Raw genomic sequence first — 6,995 nt, 5'->3', positions numbered from 1 at the left:
TTTGATGCATAAAAGTTACTAATTTACTACATTGACTTACTCTCTGAAGCGTAAGCTTGTGATATAAAGTAGTAATTTAATTCTTTAAAAAGTAAGTTTCATAATTATTCTAATTTACCTTTTGAGGCATAAAAGTTACTAATTTACTATATTAACTTACTATTTTAGATTAGAAATATACTTCCTTACTTTTATGCGTTATCCACTACAAGAAATTTGGCCTTTTGTGACAATAAAAAGTCATCACTAAAAATCAAAAAGTCGTCATTATATGAGTATAATGACGACTTTTTCCATTGTCACATGGCTTATCACTAATTCTATGTCACAAATGGACACGCGTGACAACCCTTTTAAAGTTGTCATTAAATCTTGTTATTTAATGACAAGGACTAAGTCATCACTAACGGTTATCATTTTATGACGAATTTTCTTGTCACTGTTTTACTTATTTTTTTGTCATAAAACATAGCAAAAGTCGTCACAAATTTGAACTCTACAGTGACGACTTGAACTTGTCACTATCATTCCTTGTATTCAGTGACAAGAATAGTCGTCACTTAGCGAACTTACAATTTTGTCAGCTACAATTGTTCATTACAAATATAGCATTGTCACAGCATTTTCGACAATTACAGCAAAAAATTAGATTTGGCTAAGAGTGACAACTTTGAAGGTTGTGACTGAGTTTTGTCTTAAAGAGTTAAAATTAACCATTACAAATATAGTATTGTCCTGGCATTTTCAACAATTATAGTAGAACATTCAATTTGACAAAAGGCAAAATCAATGTAAAATATATGCCGCAAATTCATATATTTGGGCATAACACATCTATAAATTAATCAAAACAAAAGTGAATCACAAATGTTGGGTCCCAAATCCCACATAATCAGTTCTAGTAATGGCCAATACATATCCTTCCCAAAAGATAAACTAGTCGATAACTAAGTACCCGAGAGAAGAGAGAGGTAGAAAAGAACAGATGAATCGAACCTAGTTTGTGATTTGATAAAATTGGACACTAGTATCTGCAGGACATATAGCTAATAGGTTCGGCAAGCAGATATGGTTCGGGCAGTCTGGCCATCTACAATGTACCGATAGTAATCTTCAACACTTCATCGTTTCTCCTCATCTTTTACTGCTCCTCCTGTTTCTGTCACTTCGTGTAGATTGTTTTCTGAACGAAGCATGCAAAACCAAGACTGCAATCATATTAAGGAGGGGATCAGATTTTGGAGTCCCTACAAAGTTCTGTTTCATAAAAGGAAAAAGCAGTTTGAGTACAAAAATCACTAAGCAGAAGAACTAAAGCCTTACCTGCATAACTTACACTAAGAGCGCATATGAGGGTTACTTGAACATTGGAAAAGAATAGAATAACTGCAGTTGCTGCAAAAGTCAATGGAACGTTAACGTTTAGAAGGCACAGTTAAGTTGATAAGCATCCGAGAGAGTTAATAGTTACATGAATGTAAAATTGCTAAGAATCATCAACTAGAGCAAATGTGACCTGAAATACTAAGAGCCTTGAAACATGACAAACTGGGAATTGATCTATACCACGTACAACAGTGCACGTCTTTCGTCAAAATTAGTTAATCAACTCAGTAATTCTTAAGAACAGTAATTGTTTTGTCCTCCTCCAATCAAGACAAAGCAAATTATACAACAAGGTTCAATCTCAATTAAGTCCTGCAATCTGCAGAACCTATAGCAAATCTTGCACTAATTGGGGACATTATCAAGCAGTAAAAAGTAGATTTGGAGACAGACGAGGAGAAAAAACTTCATTGAACTTCCCGAAGGCCTCAACAAGAGCAAGAACTGTGGGATCATGAAGAAGTTGAGGGGGAAGAATTAGAGGGTCAAAAAGGAAGAGCCCTACAAGCTGATTACCTGATATAATTAGCCTGTTTACTTATGACTTAACCTAATCCCAAGAAACAACTTTCTCAGGAATAGGATAATTATCATCAGCCCACTGACTAATGAGAGATGAAAAGAGTTAAGGTTTGGCATCCACTAAAAAGGCTTTAAAATATTCTGGAAGAAGAAATAATCCAAAGAGCTAGAAAGCTAAAAAAATTAAGAATGCATACTTTGACTTGGAGTGAGAGCCTAAGAATGACATGCTTTAAGGAGGCATCATGAACTCACCGAACTTCATTAAGAAAAGGACAGTTTCCAAACCAATCAATTCTGCTTAATTAGTCACGAGCATTTCAATACATATTCCTCAATTGCCAAACATTAGTCAATTATTCGTTCCTGCACTATGCTTATCATCTCCTAACGAAATATGCAACAAGATACTTATGCATCTCCAAGCAAAAAATGCCACAAGAAGAAAAATACAGAATTGAATTTAATAAGGTCAAAACTTACCACATTGTGCAGTGCGAACCAAGGTTCTGCTTTCTTTCTCTCGTGGTAAGAGTGGGCTTTGTTACAAATCTCATCGGTTTGGCCTTTGGGGGACCTAAGCTTTACTGTTTATTTGTTCTGCAGCAGTCAATTTCATTCGACTAGTAGCCAAGTCTTATCACTAAACCAAATTTAATGCAAGTGCCACCTTCATCTGTTATGTGTGTGTATAAAATACAAGTAGTAAATAGAAAACCAGACCAATCTATTGTATCTTGCAGTGGCCATGGATTGGATTCTTTTCACACTGCTAAATAGCGGGCATGTTGTGGAGTAATACTTTTTATTCTGGCATTACCAAATTACTAGATTATTAGATAATGGTAATATCCAAGGAGGGCATAACCATCAAGAGTGGAAAACCGTTAATGTATGAAATTGGGTTGAAGATTTGTACAACTAAATATCTGCTATAAGTACACCAATTTATTCGCTGTTACTAAGGCCCTGAGCTAATCACCCATACTTTCGTGTTGCTCTAACATGCAACTCCATAGACACACTCTAAAGACAACACAATTTCATAAAAACAAGCAGTTACAGGAGACCATAACACGCAACCAAAATTTTTCATACAAAACTAGCTCCATGGATCCAATAATTGACACACAAATGTCAGCAAAGGAATGGGCAGCCAAATGAAAACAATGAATAGACAAATGCAAAAGGAAACAACAATAAAGAATAAATAAGAAAGCAACTTACCAATAGTCTTCAAACTTGGCACACAACAACTGGAAAGTAGAGCAGCGAAAAAGAGAAAGTATATATACTTTAATACCTGCACAACGTGCAAACTATATCACTGAAATGAAAGCAAAGCAGCTGACAAAATGAAAGGAAAAGAGAGTACCAACAAAAAAAGCGCTAAACGGCTCAAACAAAGCATGCAAAGTTTCTCAACATCTAAACAATTGACACCTAAGAACCAAGACTGACAAGGAACACTTTTAGCAGAAATTTATGTATAGAAAGCTTTATCTGTAATTTGAGGAACCCTCTCAAATGTATAACAGTAGTGTTATATAAAGGAGAAACAAAGAAAAGCCAACAATGATCAGCCAAAAAATGAACCTCTAGTTCAGCTTGTCTCAACTATGGATATTGGGTGGTTCTTTTAGTGAAGATCTTAACAGCATTGAAGTGGGCTGGCAGATATGATATTTTTGACTAAAACATCAAGATACTTTTAATATTCGTTTTGCACTATTTTAGCCTAATTGAAAGGTGCATGTGATTTCTAACAGGTAAGCCCGGACCTTTATGATGACAACAACACAAGGCTTTTTACCTATAGGACTATAAGTTGCTCAAAGATTTGTTCTTTTCAAATGAGTTTCATTTACTATCAGCTGATGAGTGACAATAATGGCTTCTTATGCATCCCCAGACTTCAAATTTGCAGAGTGATGCATATCAGGCCATGGGTTGCTACAATCTACTTTGCTCAAGGTTCATTCAAATCAACAGTGAAATAGCAATGGGTGCAAGCATCTCCCCTGTTTCTGCCTTTCGAAATTCCAAAAAGCACTGGTCAAAACTAGAGGTTCATCCTCCAACAAGCAATCCTATTTGTCCCAAAAGAGACTAACCAAAAACAAAATATAGCCACAAATTTCCTCAGCTAAAATCACCACCAACAATTTGCTCCAAAAGTGCCACCAATAAACCATCAAATCCTGCTCCCAACACATTCACCATTTCACGAGTCACCCAAATCAACCGAGTTTTCACCATTTCACGAGTACCATCTCTTAATAGCATGTAAGTGCTTCAAGTGGACTTCGGCCAAGTGGGTTGACATAAAATTCCACAAAGAATTGTTTAACGTGGACTTTTCCAACTGAGTTGGAAGTTTTAAAAGAAAAAAGGATCTGAGTTGGGGCTCAACAAGAATGCATAACTCAAGAAAGAAGAGGGGATAATAGCTGGAGACCCTCTCTTTCACTTCGTTTCACTCTCACAACTCTCTCAATCTCTCACCATTGAAAGATTTAAGTGGAAAACTGGGACCATAAATTCAAGATTCAGTCTACCCTACCTGTATTTGACAAAAAATATCGAAAATAGATAGAAAATATTGACATTATTTACCACAAATTATGCCTTCAATCCCTTAGCTCTTGTTTTCCTCAACATTTAATCTTCGGACTCTAGCTTTCTCCCAAAATTCACGGCCAATTTTCCGTGTTCGTTCTAGTGAGCAAGTGTTGCATTAATCTAGGGATTTTTGCTCTCTGTGAGGTCAATAAAGCTGTCCAAATATTTTGGGCAGCTCAAATTAGGGACGAAAATGGTGATTTAAAGTGATTTGGTGGATAATTTCAATGATAGTAGAGTATAAGAAGAGATGGAGAAGATGATACTACTATTCGAAGCTTTCAACAGAGGGAAAGACGTGTCGTCTAAAAATTTTCCAAGTGTTTTGAGCATAGTTATTAAACCCGGCCCGGGCCCGGCGGTCGAACTGGTCAAACCGGTGAACCGGCCATTAGGCCGGGCCGAGTCTTAAATTGGATCGTTTGAGCAACGGGACCGTTGACTAGTCAACGGCCCGGCGGTTGGACCGGGCTAAACCGGAAACCCAGCCGGTTTTGTCCACGGACCAGTTCTGGTGGAAAAATTTTATTACCTTTGTCAAGGCTCGAACCTTGGACCTCCACCAATCACTAACGTATGCTTACCACTAGGCTGCTCCGAAATTTGTTAATAAAAGGTCTTTATTATAATATATATATATATATATGTTTTTTCAATTCTATCTTTTTTTTCTCTAAAATAAATTTATTTGAAATCTTTTAATAAAAATTAGTACCCTCCAAACTCTATAATTTATAAATTGAATTTCAAAAATAACACATTACATAATTCATTTCAAAGACAAATATTAATTTAATAATTTTTTACACTTAAAATTCATAAATAAGCTACATTATTACACTAAATATAGATAAAATTTTACACTTGAAGTTTGGTGTATTACTAAATAACTTTATATTTAATTGATTCTTATATGAATTAATTATTTTATAGCAAATTAAATTAAATGAGCTTTTACTATGGCATTATTTATTACAATTTATATCATATATCTTATATAAAAAATTATGAAATATAATATTTAAATATATTTAGTGATCCACCGGTTGAACCAGTAACCCGTTGACCCACCCCCTTCGCCGGGTTCCTTCCCGGGTTGGGTTTAATAACTATGGTTTTGAGTGTTTTTGTTTAAGAGTTGCCAAAACGACGTCGTTCAGTCTTATTTTCTTCTTCCGCTCTCTACATCTTGAATTTTCAGTTCCCGCTTCCATTTTAGCAAACTACAAAAACTAACGCTTTTAGCCACAAAAGGCCAAATTATTTGAAGCATTTTTTTTTACAAAAATTATGCCTTCTCTAATATCTCTTTTTTTTTCCCATCTATGTGTAATTAAGGCCTCGTTTGGATTGAATTTTTCTGGATTTCTTGTAGAAAAATTTCTATAGCGATTTGATATATATAAGGTAAAAAGATGATTGGAAAATATATTTACAGAAAATGTAGTAATTTTTCTTTGAAAAATTGCTATCCAAACAAAGCCTAAGATTATTTATTATTTTGAGCTTTTTTAACACACAAGTTGTATTAAAACTTTAGAATATGAAAATTTAGTGTTTTTAGATATTTTTTTTTACTAACAAAGGATCCTTTTGGATCTCTATGAAAAATAATATTCAAAAAGTAAAAAAACTTATTAAAAATATGTTTATGATTCAAAAAAATCTTTTAATCACTTTAGTTGATCAAATAACCAAAATAGTTTGCTAATATATGCATGAAACACTAAATGTATTTGGTACAAGTACCGATTCATACACCATAAACAATGTGACTATTGTAATTAATAATATACTCTGGTCATGCAATTGTGAGGATTTTACTTAATTTCACATTAAATTTTATTGTTCTTTGTCATCACTTTCATACTATGCTAATCACTAATTTTTCATGTGTTGCCAAGACAGGGAGTCCATGATATTATTTTACCTTCATAACAAGCTACTAACTAAGTTTGGAATAATTATAAATTATGTATACATTTTTATTACAATACATTCCTCATTTTACTAATGAAAAACATAGGCTAAATTGTAAATGATAGGGTACCATAATAGAATTAATGAAATTGATTTATTACACATGAGGCTAAATTGCAAAAGATAAGATATCATGGTAGAGTTAATGAAATTAGTTTACCACATACGGGGCTAAAATGTAAAAGATAGGGTGTCATAATATAATTAATAAAATTTATTTACAACATATGGGGCTATATTGAAAAAATTAGGGTGGCATAGTAGCATTAATGAAAGTGAATTAGGAACAATTACTTTAGACAGTGATGATTAATTGTTGTCACTAATTTTGAACCAGTAACCACATTGTGATAACATTGTAAGTAGTCATTATAGGGCCCATTTCAATGACAACATTTTTTCAAGTCGTCACAATAGTGATTTCCCAGCACACAGGCCAGTTGCGCGCCACCTATATTGTGACGATTAATCCCGTGTTGTCACTG

The 6,995-nt window shown here is 34.0% G+C and overlaps 1 long non-coding RNA gene across 1 annotated transcript; it reads right to left on the bottom strand.

Annotated features, from left to right (window-relative positions):
• Positions 1-809: 809 nt before the first annotated feature.
• Positions 810-4,809, bottom strand: LOC113770848. The gene is made up of 5 exons (XR_003468428.1): positions 4,525-4,809; positions 3,136-3,211; positions 2,392-2,508; positions 1,324-1,395; positions 810-1,208 (listed from the first exon to the last, which is right to left on the bottom strand). It is a non-coding gene; the product is annotated as an uncharacterized LOC113770848 (long non-coding RNA).
• Between the last annotated feature and the right edge of the window lie 2,186 nt (positions 4,810-6,995).

The sequence above is a fragment of the Coffea eugenioides genome, chromosome 5 (genome assembly GCF_003713205.1).
Source record: "Coffea eugenioides isolate CCC68of chromosome 5, Ceug_1.0, whole genome shotgun sequence".
In the NCBI taxonomy this organism is placed as follows: domain Eukaryota; kingdom Viridiplantae; phylum Streptophyta; class Magnoliopsida; order Gentianales; family Rubiaceae; genus Coffea; species Coffea eugenioides.
This window is presented reverse-complemented; position numbering and strand designations above follow the sequence as displayed.